Raw genomic sequence first — 16614 nt, forward strand, 5'->3', positions numbered from 1 at the left:
GCCCTGCTCTGCTGCTCTGTTCTCAGATAAATTTGTCCTGAGATACCATAAACCAGCTTTGAGAAACAACAAGATCATCTAACTGTATTCCTTATTATGGTTTTTGATCTTAAATGAAAATACCTCAACATTAAGAGCTTAGTCCTGTTTATCTTGAGCCTGTGATGAGAGGAGCCTGTCATTGCTCTCAGGATGTGGTCTGCATTTCAGATGTCTGAGAGCATATCTCTTAGGAACAGGAGAAAGAAAATATAACTCACCACCACATTGTATTAACAAGCTATTAAAGACTGTATTTTCCTTGACTTTCATGGGTACCATTAATGTGATGCGAGTATGACCTAATGGAAAGAAGAACAAATCCTATGGATTTGTAATGTCATTGTGGACGCTGGCTTTGCTGGTGAAGAGTTACTCCCATTTATGGCTTCACAGTAATTTTTCTGGCTCCTGCAATACAGGATGCATTTTAAATTTCTGCCACAAATCCATAAAGAAAAATATTTATAGTGTCTATGGTAGGCAATAATTTCAGATATTTATTTAAAACAAAACAAAACAAAAAAACCCCATGCAATTCTTCTTCTAAAAGAAATAAAATTCAGCTTTCTAGTTTTTCAAGAGTAAGCAGCACCACAGGGAATTTTTAATGTTTAATATTCTGTGTTCATAGTACTCTGAAATCAGCCAACATTTTCAAAAATATCACTGCACAACAAAGCACCAGTGCATGTTTTTATCACTGCTTGGGTTTTTGATGTGATAAATCAATGTGATTTTGCAGAGTTTGTTCCACCTTAGTGTTTAGCTGAAACTTCATCTCAAAACAAATTTAAAAAGGTTTTTCTGGGTCTGGATGTTTTTGGACTTTTTAAAAAGGATGGGGGCATCCACATGTTTACCTGCAGAAAACATAGTAAGTTGGAATCTCACAATAAATATGTATAGTTGTACATTCTAGATAGTTTAAGAGATTCAAAATATTATCTTGTACTATCTGTGAGTTATTTTTGCACCTCTGATTATAGACATGGAAACATTTCCTTAATTTTACCCATTGGGGCAGAAACATTTGTGGAATGACAGAACATGAAGGCATTGTTGAATTAGCATTATAATTATATATTTTATAGGTTTGGTATGACTGTGCTCTTTAGGAAATAGATCTAAAAGACAGGATTTTACTACAAAACACACAGCTCCAAGTTTGAAAAAATGTAGGGAACAAGTTCCAGTTCAGATTAATTTTATCTGTTCCAAACCTGGAGTTATAAGACTTTAAACTATGCAAAATGGCTGGGCTGGGCAATGGGAGAGTGGAAGAATGAGAGGTACACAGGGCTGTGCACCCCAGTCCTTGTGCAGAGGGTGGATGCTTGTGGAAGATGCTTGCTGTGTGGAAGCTGAATTGGCATTTTTCAGCCCTGCTGTTGTCCCTGAGAGGACAAAGTGTGCGTGCAGGACGGATCATGGACCTGCTGTCATTGCATTGCCGCCATTGAACAGTGCCAGTTTGGTACTTAAAACCTCGAGACTTTGGTCTCCCTGTTGGTCCCTGAGCTTAACATCACTACTGGGTTATCATAGTGGAAATGTAATCCCTAATATTTCTCAGGACTGCATAACTCACTACTTTTGGACCTTTTAATATAACTGAGGTGATGCTGCTAATAATTTATTTTGGCCTTGATGGGACAAATATTGCCAACTTATCAATCAAACTCTGTATCTTGAGGAGGAAAAAGGGAAACTGTCTTCTAAAGGTAACTGAGTTTTAATTTCAAGAAAGACAACATTTATAAGCTCTCATTTCATTAGCAACTCCTTCCCTTTTTAAATATCTACTAACAGATTTAAAGAAAAACACCAAAAAACACTGGCTGAAAATAGCTATAAGAATTACCTACCTTGGTTATAACTGTGACAACTCCATCTGGGTACTTGAATTGAGCAGAAAATACACCTTTATCAAACCCCCACATTTACTTGTATTGCCGCAGGATGTATTTGAGTTTACATGCTTAATTTTGGATGACTGAAGTGCTGACTATGTAGTTTCATGAGGAGAATTTGGTGCAGGAATGCCTCAAGGTACTGAAGTGGCCAGGAAAGGACATGAGACATGGGTGGAAGAACTCAAACACCTGCTAGGCCATACCTACATTATCGTCAATAAAAATGTATTACATATAGGTTTTCTGAGGTATAAAATGTTTTGGGCAAACAGAGGCTGTGTGAGATTCTTCACAGCTGGAAATGTTCTCATAACCTTTGGCATGAACAGTAGCTTCTGTGTAGGTATTTCACTCTTAACTAACAAATAATGTTCATGTAGATAAATACTAAGAACTATCTTTCTAGTACTTTACAATTTTTTTCTACCTTAGAAACTTTCATGAAAGCAAGGAAATCTCCTAAGTTACTGCCACTGTTGTGGGCTGACTGGGTTGCCTGGGAAAACAACAGCTACCAGCATACTTTGCTTTTTTTTGAGCCCTTCTGAGACTCAACGGGGTAACAAGAGTGGGGTTTGGTACAAGTTGTACCTACTTATGCTATTCTGTCAGATTGTATAGTTATTTTTGCAAACATGTCCTGCAAAAGGAAAGGATACACTGGACTGGGCTGGAACATGCATGGATCAGTGTAGCTCCCTCTCCATTTGCCTGTAGGGACCTGTGTTGTAGCTCTGGCCTACTGTTAATTGAAAGGGAGTTTAAATTCTTCAGAATTTAATTTGCATAGAGGGTAAATCAAATATGCTTAATCCATCTATGGTCTGTGATACTGAAACTTGTGGCCAAATAAATAATGCTGAAGAATGAATCAATTTTCTCTGCCTGTAACAAGGCAGGGACATGCACAGAGCAGCAGAAGAGAAGGAAGGGGACAAGGTGTGGACAATGGCCATAAGACCTGTGAAAGCCATCACATTTCCTCCTCAGACCCTCGGAAGTTTTGTTGAGATGAGCTTCAAGAGCATGCAAGCAGAGTTTGCGTGATCCACAGGACATCCTTTCTTTCAAAAGCTGCTGCAAAAAACAAGCCCAAATACTTCAACATATTTTGAATGTCAGATATGATTTATGAAATGAGACTTCAAGTCTTATTTTCTTTTATTATTGAGAAAAAGATTTTCAAATGCTTATTAAGATAATCTGAGAATCAAGGAGGAAAACAATGAATCACTTGCAAAGAAGAAATTAATCTTCAAGAGAATCCTAAAAAAGAAGCATTTATCATTCATGCTACTTCATTTATCTCCCCAGGCTGAGTTACAGTCCCATCTGTGTGACTGATGCTGCCTCTGAACAACTTTCCCCCCTACCTCCTGCCTTGCCTTTCTCAGGTTAGTCACGTCACCCACCCAGAGAAGTGGTGAGTGCTGGAGCTCCTTTGAGGTGACATGACAGAGTTTCTCTCTCTTCCCCCATTACCATTCATATTGCAGCCAGTTCAGAGTGTGAACACAAATCAATACCCTCAGTTGCTGAAATCAGGCAAACCTTCTGGGCTGTTCTGTGTTGTCTTTCATGATTAAGTCATTTTCCAATGGTGGTTTCTTAGGCTGCTGTAACCACAAGGAAAAGAGCAATTTCTCCAAGTGAGGAGCTGAAAGACAAAACCCAGTGATGTTAAGTTTGATCCTGGTCTTCATCCAGAAACACCTAAATGTAATAGCTGGAAGCTAAAAGATATTAAGACCTTCTTAGGCTATATGGTTTGCATGCTATGGCCAGATCAGGTGTAGGGTGCTTATTTCTGTCACTCAGGTACCCCTTGGTGAATGATCATCTTCTTGATCTGTTTTGTCTCTTCTTCAGTTTAAAACTACTTTGTTCCAAAAAATCTTCTCTCTCTTATTACAAAAGCACTACAGAAAAATAAATTGTTTGCAGTGTTGTATGTTAGCTCAGAGATTGATTTTTCCAGCTCACAGCATCAGTAACAAACTGAAAAGTTTGGAAGTGTTTCTGCAGTGTGCTAATGGATAAGCTTCTGGTCTTCATCCCACTCAGAGCAGGATTGGACTAGTGTTGCTTGTTATTAATCTAGAGCTATATCCAAAAAAGTCAAGAAGAGAAGTAGGGCTCCAAAAAGTTAGCTGCCCACCTTCAAAAGTATTACCTTCAGTTTCTGTGAGTAATAGCGGTTACAGGACTGGACTTCTTCCATGTGGGATGACACTTGAGAAAAAGCTGTCAAAAGTAATTGGAGTTCCTCTTTTGCACTAAAAATGCAAGAAGTTTTTAAGACTCCGTGTTTCTTCTCGGTCTTCATTAATAATGTAAACCTGTAGAAAATAAAAGGGGCAACTATAAAGTGTCTCAGATGTGATGCAAGCTGGCTGTTTAATTACTGCTGATGTCGGGCATGGGGCTTGTGTCCAGTTAGGAAGGCATTGGGATCCTGGGGTTACTGTGAATGCTCTTTGGAGAGGAGAGGCTTCCTAAGTATTCTGCTGAATTTGGAATAGGTAATCGGCGATTACATTAAATCTGAAAATAAGAGTGAAAACCCAGGTTCAGGAAGTATTGGTGTGGCGAAAAGCAATACAGTACTTAGCTGAATCTCTGTGTAAGAATCAGAGCATAGTTGTGTGAAGATAACATAGGGGATTTTTTGGGATAGATTATCTACCAGATTGCACTGATCATTGTTTGATATCAAACATTGGCACGTGACTCCTCTGCAGTGCGTGCGCACACACACGGACAAACCTCTTTTGTTTCCACATTTAAATTAAGATATCTCCCAGTTTTTGCCTAAGATTGCTCTGAACTTTTTCCATCTGTTGGGTCATCTATCTTGAATATATCCTCCCATACCTTGTCCTGGCTTCTGCTGTCAATGTGTAATTTCCCGTTGAAAAGTGGTTTTTTTTAGAGTTGTTGGAGAACAACAGAAGCAACATCCACAACTTTGTCCAAAGCCATAGGCGAAATACTGAAGCAAAGCCAAAATCTACCATAAGACCTCTTGAAAACTGAAGAAATATTCATTTGAAGAAGTCTAATGACTGATTCCTTTGCTGAAAACAAAACTATTTTTTTATCATCTATACCTCTTACTTATACCTTAGTCTTAAAGTAACCATATGCCAAACTCACCACTGAAACAAGTGTTGATTTTGACTTTTAGAACTACAACACTGTAGCAGCTGAGAAGACTCCAGTGCAGCAGAATTTATTCTTCCTCTTGTAATTTTACATACTATTGACACTGCTACTATGAATTAAAATCTCCTTAAGGTGGATCCAAGATCTGCTATAGGCCTGTTCTATGGCCCAGTCCACAATGCCTTTAGAGATCCCACATACAGAGCCAGTGGGACAGAAACTTGTATGTAGTATGCAGAGATTATCTGGAATTATTTTATATTGCCATTAAGCTAGTAATAAAACTGTTTGGGATTTACTGGTACAGGAGTGAGACCTTAGGAATCACTGTTTTTACTGTTATACACAAATTAAAAATATTTTTATTATATGACTATAGATTCAGTTGAAAAGACAGATTAAATGGCACACTACCACAATTAGTAATAAAAAAACCCCAACAATAAATAAATAGCCAAATGGTATAATATGTTTCTAAATATATTGACTATATTGTTTGGACAGAAATGGGCAGGATGAGAGACACTTACGACAGTTTTCACTGCATACCCATATTTTTTATTTTTTATTTTAAAATACTGAAACTTGCATAAAGGTTTGGGGAGATGGTCTGAGTTGAGACTATGTCACTATAGATTTTATACCTATACTGTAACCATTACACAGTACAATACAATACAATACAATAATACAATGTTGGGCCCCAAACTATCACAGATAGAGTCCCCTTCCATATATTATAGTACTATTTTCCTACTAAAATTAAATGACAGAAAAAAATAGTTGATTTTTTTGAATCAATGAAACCATTTTATCTACTTAGCCAGCACAACCATGTGCATTTGTATCTATGTGCATTTGTGTGATGTAGTACTGAAAAGGGACTGTCAGGAGGCAACATTTGCAGGAGCAGAGAAGAGAGGTTTTAGGGAAACGAAATCACAGCAGATGTTCCAGCTATCCCATTAAGATGAGATGTGACCTTTTAATAGAAGAGTGATACTTTGGTGGCTGACATTTGATTTCTTAGTGTGCTCCCAGTGTGTTGTAATTTGCTACAAAACAATGAGTAGCATTCATCTGAGGCTAAAAGTTTCTTTTGGAAGTGCTCAATATTCTATGAAAACAGCAATTGCATTTTATGACTTGCCAGGCAGTTTTTCAATGTGCTAGTGAAATTATCAGAAAAGAATGGGAACGGGTTTATAAATATTGCATGAGAGGAGCTGTATAAACAAACAAACAAAAATATAGCTACAGACATATTACTCCCTTTATTAAAGCAGTATTTATTCATACACTAAAAAAATCACATTGAAATATTAAAGAGTTTGATCTAAGCTGGGAAAACTAAAACAATAACTGTTCCAGTCTCTATTTTCAGTGTCTTTTCCCTCATCACCGTACAGTTTATACACTGCTGTGAGCATAACTCTCCCTCTGGACATGGCTCTTCGTGTTGTGGGAAATCTTTATAAACACTCTGCCTGGCCTCAGCTCAGGAAAGGAGCTGTTACTTGTAGGGCACGTCAGTTCTTACAAATGATGGATGCTCAAAGAGCCAAACAAAGGTGGGAAAAACCCCAGGGACAAGAGCTTTGTTGCTCTTGGAGGTGAGCAGAGGTGAGGTTTTTTGCCATGCAGAACTGTTTCCTACTCAGTAGACTTTGGTCTTGCACTTCCAGTGCCTCTTCTGTTGTGCTCTCTGGGAAGAAAATGGTATTTCCCTGCAGGGATGCTGCTGTGGTTGGACATGTGTGTCGCCAATGTGTGTCTAATTTTTTTCATCTGATATCAGCGAGGCTCTGCTGGCAGCTGACCACCATCTTTTACCTGCAGCCTCACCAGGGAGCAGCCCATCCCTGACAAGTCCTGCTGTGCCAGTGCTCTATGAGCATGGCAGCCCATTCTCCAGGATCACACTGTCCAGGGTCACATCTTCACAAGCTTATCCTTTGCCGCTCTGAGACACTAGTCCTGCTACGAATTACTCACCATCCCACCATCAGTAGCTTCTTTTTAGAAATGCAAACCAGAAAATTAAAGATTTTTCCCCATTTTTTGCTGTTGATTTTTTGATGGAGCAAGCTCTATAAAAGCCAGGTCATCTCACCTGTGAGGAATAGGACAGGCTGTGTTTCAACCCTATGTTCCTGTGACTGTCACAGGTGATGCTCCTCTTCTTGAAGTTTGTGTCCTCAGCTCCTTTCCTCTAATTAGCCACATACCCTAGCTCTTCCCCAAGCGAAGGTGGAGCTGATGATCTGCCCAGTACTTTCTTTATCTGGTAGCTGAGTTATTAGGAACTGACAAATGCTCAGTGATGGACAGAGGGGAGTTAGCAGAAGCTATCATATTTGGGTTTCAGTGCTTCATGTGCCCCCCCAAGAGCAGCTGCAGAACCGACAGGTTCTGGGTTGTCCCCTGGCCTTTGGCAGAACATGGGGGAATAAAACTAACAGCACATGACCACTGAGGGCACGTAAAAGGAAAGAGAGAGGGTTGGAGATGTTCTGTGCATACTCTATGCTGGAAGTGCTGCAGGTAGACCCAGGGAGAAATGCAGGTTACTGGGACCATGGGTAAAAAAACCCACATTGGGATTGAAAAGGAGCTGGTGACCATTGGTGTTTGTGATAGCTATAGGGACCACAGGAAAAAATAAAGGTTTAACTGACTTCTGCTTAGAGTTTCAGGGTTTTTGTGTGTGTGTGTGTGTTTTCAGGTTTTTTTTTTTTTTTTTTTTGGGTGATGGGGAGGGGGAGGGGAGTTGGAGCTTGTTTCAGGAACATTTGAGGAAATCAGAAAGCTGGCAAATTTCAGAGAAGAAATGTAAATGTCCATCACTAGTATTTTGCATCTTTGTCTTGCAGGGTGCTAAACAGACGACAAAGCTGTCAGCTCCAAAAGGGTGGCTTTGTTGTTTGCAGTTGCTGACTTGTACTATTTTTTCTAGCTTTATCCACTGAGACCTTGAAAATATAGCAGGGGTACCAACACTGAGTGAACCAGCATGTCACATCTTCTCAGGTCGTTAGCACCTCTGGGCTTTTGACAGCTAGGATTGTTCTGTAATTATTTTCCATCTCTACATAGCTGTTAAATGCTTTTATTCAATACAAAATGTTTCTCAAAATGTTTCTGGACTGTTTCATTAGTAATAATAGATTATTTTCCCAAACAAGCAAAGCAGAAGTGAGCTTCAATGTCTCTGAAATTATTACAAATGTAATTATATTATTTCCACTAGTGCCAAATAGCATTTATTGTTATTTTTGTGTCCAATCCAGTAATTCATTTTCTTTAGTAATTTACAATTTGATTGTCACCATAGCACCGCTTTGTTTTGTACCTACTAATAATGGTACTATGGACAGGAAGCCAGCCAGGGAATGAACAAAAACACACAAAATCTGGGGTTATGACTAAGAAGCGAGTTTTGAGTTAAAAAAAACAAGCTCTGCCAGGCCAGACTGCCAGGAGGGTGAGAATGAATGCTGGAGACAGGGCTTACCTTCGCTGCTTCCTTTGGCTGGATCCAAAACCAATGCCCTTCAGGGACAGAAAAAAATGATTGGATCATCTAAGCATCAAATGTGCTAAATAGAAAAAAGGTACATGTTGTCCTTTGTAATATTGTTTAGCCTTTAAAAATTAATTTTATACAGAAGATTGACACCTCATAGCATTTCTCCTCTGTTCTGTTTGTACTCTGAGATTAGGAAAACAGTTGAAGTTACCCGCACAACCCTAGCCTCCCATGGTTTTTTTTTTTTTTAAATGAAAAGCAAATTGTTCCATTATCTTCTCTGGAGAAAATGTTTAATGATCTGTTATTAACTACTTGCCCTTCTCTTTATTATTATTCCTTCCTTGTCTTAACTCTTCGGTACCAGTAACATTTTGCTTTGGTTATAAAGATTAAAGAAAGAATGATTAAAGGCTCAATCTGTTGAAGTATCTTCTCTGTAGAAGTGAAACATTACATTTTTTTTCACTACAGTTAAAAAAGAAAAAGAGAAAGAAAAGAAAAATAAAGGAAAAAGAAAAATGAAAAGGAAACGGAAAAAGTTTTAACTTCCAATCTAAACAAACTTACATGACACCAAGACTGTTTCTTGATTATGATTTTATTGATGAGAAAACAAAACTCTTTAAATTGTTAAGTAAAAATGATTGCACACCTTATACACTGTCAGTAGAGAATTAGTAAGCTGCACATGGGAAAGACATGATATTGGATACTGTGGTTTTTAATTTTTATATATATATATATATATTTATTTATATGTATTTATATTTTTAATATATATCTATTTTTTCTTCTCTTTCCAGTAGAGGGCACTGAAGAAATGTAACCAAATCACTGCTTATTACCGTGACACTCTGAATTGGAAGCACGGAGGGCTGGTTATTTAACAGCAACAACTATTCTCTGAGGCTTTATAATCTGAATGCATATCAGAGAAGTCTGTACAAGCTGTTAATAAACATCCAAACGTTTTTATCTAGATGCAATGTTACATTCATCTTTGGTAAGGTTTTAACTAAACTCTGTACCCTTTCTGTTATCTGAGTGCTAAACTACATCTTCCTTTTTGTTCCTCCAGTCCCAGGTTTAATGAATACTTTTATCATGGAGGTACACTGGACAGGAAAGCACTAATTTAGATGTGCCTTGTTCACAGGGGACTTTAACTTGTCTCTGATTGCTCAATGAACCAGTTTACATTGCTTTTCTACAAATATAATGGCAATAAAATGTTGCTTTAAATTATTAGTAGAAAATGTTTTGTTACCTAAAATAGTCAGAATATTAATTTTACTTTGTTACTAATTAAACAAATATGAATTACAGAAAGTTTAGCAGCTTTCTTTAAAACAGAAGTATAGTCAGAGACAAAGTGAGATGGAAAAGCACCTGTCACTATAACGAGGCTTAGTTATATCTGTTCGATGTGTCACTGTCTTGCTTAGCTGCTGCCTTTTAGCAGGTGTATCAAGGACAGTTTCTGACACCAAATTTTAAATTCTGCTCAGATTTGACTAGGATTTCAGTTTAATCCCCTGTCATTAATTTTCTGATGGCATTTGTGTTTTAATTTGATGTTAGCAACAGGAACAAACAGAAACAAGGCTTTTTTTTTTTTTTTTCCCATTTTCAGTGCTTTGTTTCGGGATTGTCAGTGCTATGTCCCTTATATGGTTAACTTTGGATGCAACTTTTGGTGAAATCCTTCCCATTTGTAAGAGATGTGTTTTGCAAGCTGGTTTTAGGCTGGACCTTCTTTCCCCACAGCCTGCCCTGTGGAGGATTGAGTCTAACCTCATAACTAGAGTCTAAAGTGAGATCCTTGCTTATCCCACGGGGCTACAGGGTGACAGAATAACAGCTACTGAGATATAAGTTTCACTTGTTTTATGAACTGAAGATTGATCTGGTTAAGCACAAACAGTCCCCTCTTGCTGAGCTAACACAGAAGGTGGTCATTCAAGGTAAGCACAATCTCTCCTCTATCCATTTCCTTTCCCAGGGGATAGGTAACAAATATAATTAATTAGGCATTTCTTTCCTTGCTTTGCAAAAGCAGCCAATGCTCCAGGCATAAACAAACAGCTTCTCTTTTGAAAGAGCTTACTAGTTTGGAAACATTATCTATAGTATCAGCAATGTGGCTTACTTTTAATTAAGACCAGTGTTTACATTTTACCGATTAAGTTGTAACTTAATCAAAGAGGGATTTAGATTTCAAATGAAGATGGATGCAAGGGAATGTACCATAATGCACCTTCTTCCTACCCTCCCTCTGACCATGGAAATACTCTCAGTTCCCCATGTTTCCTGTCATTGTACTCTTTGCCTTTCAGTATTTTTCTGCCTTTCTATTTCATGTACCTTCCATGTAGCCCATTGCCACCACCACTATACTTTCAACATTCTCACGTCCAAAGCACCGTCACACCTCTAGCTCTGTCAGTGAAGGTCCTCTTCACAATTGATCCAATCCCTCTTGTAAAACTTTCCAGTAAAATTGCTGTAGTTTCCCATGTCATTTCTCATTCACTCTACAAAACCCCAGACTACCCTCTGGTCCTCCCCATTCCTTGCCTCCAGCCCTTGGCTCTTCCATGTTCTCACTACTGTGTGACAAATTTCTGTGTTCCTCATTGACTGCTGTTGGCTGCTGGTTGTGAAGAGCTAGGTCTTTGTAATTAGCGACTCTGTAGAGAACACACTATGTTCTTTGACCTGCCAGGCAGTTTGGCTGCCAATACAGAAGAGGTGCAAATTTTTATCATCCTACTGGCTAGGAAACCCTGCATTATGCCTGGGAATTACTGGTGCTCTGCCTGATACCTCAACAGAGCAGACAGCATGCATGTGCAAGCCTTTCCTCAGGGCTTGCTTGGCAGCACCAAGGGATATATTCAAGTTGAAGAGGTTCACCACAAAAATATGAACTTGATGCCCACCAAAAATGTGGAAGGATTACATAGCACACTGATAATGAGTGAACTAGTTATATTCACTGACAAATACAAGTCAAATGTCTTAACAACCCATATTTTTATTACTGTATTACATTACAGTATTACAATGTTACATTACAACCATTTACACTCTTTCCTTCATGGGGCAGGCCAGCTGGTAGTCTTCCCCCATCTGCAGTAACTTTTAGATGTGTCCTACAATTTTAAGTCTTGCTGCATAACAGGGCTTGACTTAAGGTGAACTGATACAGTGGTGTTTGTACTCCTCCCTCTGTGAGCTACCTTCTTGTGACACCCATTACTTTTGCTCTCTTCTGGCCAGTGAGTTTTGCTACCTGCCCTTCTCTCCCAGTTGCTGTGTTCATACCATCCCATGATGACCTCTCCCACAGTTTTAATCATAATCCTTTACATCCTGTGCAAGAAACACAGCAAACGTTCCCACTGTCCCCTCTCAGGTTATGACCTACCTGTCCCATAGTTCTGGGAGCTATTGCTTTAGATTAGCAGGGCTACAAAAATGAAGACTGTTCGGTTAGTGGGGCCCAGGAGGTCAATACATTATTACCCCTGACATTTTCTCCACAATATGGTGATCTTTTTGCAGGAAAAGTAGCTTCTCCATAAAGAAGTGAAGGGAAAAGAAATAAATATGTTCCTGGTCAGAGCTCATAAAGCTGTGCTCAAAAAAACCTGTCATTACTGAAGCCTGAAAAGTAGAATGGGCATGGAAGACAGCTCATTTAGGGCTAAAATCTGCTTCCACTATGGCTTGTGGTGAGGCAGCTGGGACAGCTTGTTATTTTTAGAAATTGAGACTCAACAAGATGATGTGATCCTTTGTCGGGTTTGCTTGTGTGATCTACCTTTGCATCAGGATGTTTTGTCACATCTGGCTAGCATGCCCTGGCTGGTGCTGTTCATTTATGACCTTACTGTTTCACATTTGTATTAATGCAGTAAAGCAAGTTCCTAACAGTAAAAAAATCATGAGCATTCCCTAATAACACTTTAAAGGGGAAAATGGACCTGTTTTTTTTTTTTTTTTGAGTCTGCACTGTCACAGAAAAAAAATTGTTTAAGCTGAGATATAACTGAAGTTGCAAAAGGATAAGCATTTTGATTTAACTCTGTTGTGCAGAACCATTTCAATGAAACACCAACCTGCATTATTGTTCTTCCCTCTCTGATCCTAAAAGCTCTGTCTGGCATTTAAATGACAGATCAATCACTTCAGCTCCAGGGTAGGAAATCCTTCCTGCAATATTACAGGGCAGGTAGGTTTTCAGCTGGACATTCTTTTCAGCACAGTGATTGCAACTTGCAATTATAAATTTAATCTTGCTTTATGAAACTGTAAGAGCCTATTCCGATGTGGAGATCAGCATACTTCAAGTTTGCACTTTGTTATGAAATAGCTGAATTCCTAAGCAATGCAGCACTTTATTGATATGCAAAACCATTCTGGTGAAATATAATTAATTTCATAGTCAGAATAGAATGACTTATCTGCAAAAAATAATGTATACAACACGTGTCCTCCCTTTATGCTCATGGAATATAATTTTGAGCATATTCTAATTTCTTCATCTTGATTTGTTATTTCAGGCAGTTCAACCATAGATTTAGTTCTGTTAGTCTAATTGGAATCTATGCCTAAACCTGGGAGGCCTGGGAGCAATGCTGCTGCTGAGAATACATTAATGACTTACGACTGGTCATTGAACTGGATGGAGCTTTCTCTGCTTCTCATGAGATCTATACAAACACTTCCAGCAGGAGAACTCACAATTGACAATCTATACCCTTGTTTCCTTGACCAGTTGTGAAATATATTGCTTTGGATTGCACTGCTAGGGATATTTGTGGGTTATTTTAAATTCTGTTATACTTGCACTACCTGTGACTTGTGCAGATACCTGATGTCTAAGGCTTGTTACAGCTCCACCTGTTCCTGTTCGCAGATGCACACATCACTCTCTAACAGGGCTCAGCTCATGCAGCTCAGTTTCTGAACAGCTATGTGCAGGCTTGGGTTGGATGGCTGTTTCCTGCTGCAAGTGAAATTGCAGTTTCTACCTAATCCTCCATGCAGGAGGAGTGTCCAGCACTTCTGTCTCACTCTGCAAGGGAATAAAGCAAATGTTTTTGTCAAACTAAAAGGAAATAGCTCAGAATATGACAAAAAAAAAAAAAAAAAAATTCAGTCTTTGCCAGGCTTCAGTATTCAGATGGTGCTATTAATTACTACTGTTAGAGAAGACAACTTACATCTTATTTGTAGAATGTTGAATAAAATAATAAAAATGAAAAAAACCCCAAACAAATAAAAACAGTGGAAAGCAAATATTCAGAAAATGTAAAGCACATTCATCTGCTTATGAAGCCTATAATCCAGTCCAATCCAATGCAATCTAAACCCTTCACATAGTGAGGCTATGCTCTGCAGAAGATAGTTCTGCATTCCGTGTAGACCAATATTTCCATGTTGATTAAAGACAACATCAGAATGCTTCGGAAGCTCATAAAACCCCACTTTGAGCATTTTGTCTTAGCATGTCCAATTTAGGAGAAAATTGATATTTTTAGTGGAGAGAATATTAAAAAATAATTTTTAAAAAAGACAAGGAGTCAAGTGAATTGATTGCTTTTCTTCGACTTTCACCAGTCAGCTCCTGTAGGATTTAAGAGACACTGCAGTATTAAACACTTCTGTAAGTTTAGTTTTGTGTGTCTTTATGATCCTGCTTTTAATAATGAAACCTTACAGATGTTTTTTGACTAATATACAAAGCAGCTGCTATAGCCTCAGAGTAGCACTATTTTACAGACCAAAGCTTAAAGGACATCCCAGGCTGTCTGAGAAGCAATACAACTGAATTTTCATTTCCACAGACAGGTTAGCATTTGTTTGTACAAACTTCATATTGACTACCCTGGAATTGTGGCAAAGACAAAATATAATCCCACCTATCCCAGGTGTGTGCACGTATCTCCCATCAAAAGATCCTTCTATAGTCAATGGCCAATAAGAATCATCTACTATATACAATAGAAAGGCTTGAACTGTAAAGGAAGAAACTGAAAATTTTACAAGAAAATCAACTATATACTAAACTCCCATTTCAACTCTGGGTTTCATATCTGACATGATTTTTGAGGCAGTTTCCAAGGTTATCTTAAGCAGATATTCAAGCAAATTAGGGAGGAAAGGATGGAACTGTGGTTTGGGTTGTAGTTCAAAGGCCCTAATTTGATGTACTTCCCATGTAAGTTTTTCAAACCACTTTCTTTCCTTGTATCTCAGTTACCGTTTGAATAACTCATGGTCTTGTCTAGTGTGGTGATAAAGATCTAATAGATAGAAAGACACTGTAAGCATCAGTTCCATGATAAATATTAGGCAGATGAAATTATATAATAACTCTCTCCCAGCTAACAGCTGCTCTACCATGAAAATGACCCCTTTTTCTGAGGATATACAGAAAACTTCTGTGCAGGTAGAGCTCTTTCAACTTTTTTTCCTTTTTTTTTTTTTTTTTTTCTTGGTGAGAATAAGGTATTCACTTCCTACCCATTTACTGATGAAGACAGGGAGGAATTTCTACAGAATCTGTCTTTTTTTGCCTTCAATTATTGCTGCTGGAGGTCTTGACCTGGGAATTTAAAACTTGAATCTGAATTCTTACAATTGCCTAGTCTCATTTTTTTGCCTGTATTGTTTGTTTTGTTGTTTTATGTCTGTGAAGATTTTTAGCAATGAACACATCAGATCCTTAGCACTAAGAAAGAGCTTAAACTAGTCCATATAGAATGAGACATCACTAATTCCAAGCTGTAATCTACACTATCTAGAGATTACTACAGGTAGTGCACACATGAAATGGCACAGACTTAATTCAAGGAGCATCTGGGCTAAGTGATATGTCACATGGATGGTCCCAGCAGTTGCAAATGAAACGGAGTGCCCAGCAGGTACACACGTACAGCCATGTGAGAAGAAAAAGGTCAGGAAGGTCTTAAGGGGAGATTTTTTTTTAAGTGAGAAGCCTTTACCCTGAACATTTAAATTTTAGAGGCTGATGATGCTGGAATGAAACAGGCATATGGTACATCTTCCCCTAGAGAGCTCTCCCTCTCTCCTCATGCAAGCTGAGTATTGCCCTACTTAGGAAAAAAGTATGTTGTGTTGTAAAAGGCAGATTACAATTGATGCTTCCTGCAACTTCACCAGTGGCTTGATGTTGGTTAAGGACCACCTGGAAATTATTTTGCTGAATGTCCCAAATAATTTTGAGTTGGCATAGCCCACAGCTTACTGTGGCCATATGATGGAGGAGTCAAGAGGAAAGGATATCCAGGTCTCTCAGGGAGCAGAATTATTTTTGAAGTTAAGCATGCCAACCACATGACTAAAAACCAGTGGGAATGAGATGAGTAGCATTGTGTGAGGGCCATTTCAGGACTAGCTGCATTTACTCTAAAAGTGGTTGTAAAGGGGAGACAGCAGCATGACCAGTCCTCATTTGTGTCCCAAGGTGTCTGTCACACTGCATCAGCAAGTTACCCTTCATATTTCCTGTAAATCTGCTATTACTTTTCACTGCTCTTTTAAAACCAAATTCCTTATAGTTGGTAGGAATCTAACTATAGGGTCTTGAAAATAAACCATAAGTCTCTAGAAACAACTTCAAGTAACTCTTCTAGACTTAAAACTTTTCACTTTTTAGTCTGATATCTCAAGAGATTTTAAGTCCAAAATTCTCACCATGAAATAGAATTTCTGCTTTTGGGACCAGCTTGGATGAGAAGTAAAGCAAAGTCTGAAGTTTATTTTGATGTTATGGAAATTTACAACAAGCCCCAAAACCACGGATCAGGGCTAAAAGGAGGTGAAGAGTTCAGGTGATAATAATATTGGTTATTACAAGGTTTTGCAGTTCAGTCCGGCAGGGATGGAAAGCTATCAGCAGATGTCCCTGGAAAGACCAATGTGTTTGTT

This window comes from Patagioenas fasciata, chromosome 3, assembly GCF_037038585.1.
Source record: "Patagioenas fasciata isolate bPatFas1 chromosome 3, bPatFas1.hap1, whole genome shotgun sequence".
Lineage (NCBI taxonomy): Eukaryota > Metazoa > Chordata > Aves > Columbiformes > Columbidae > Patagioenas > Patagioenas fasciata.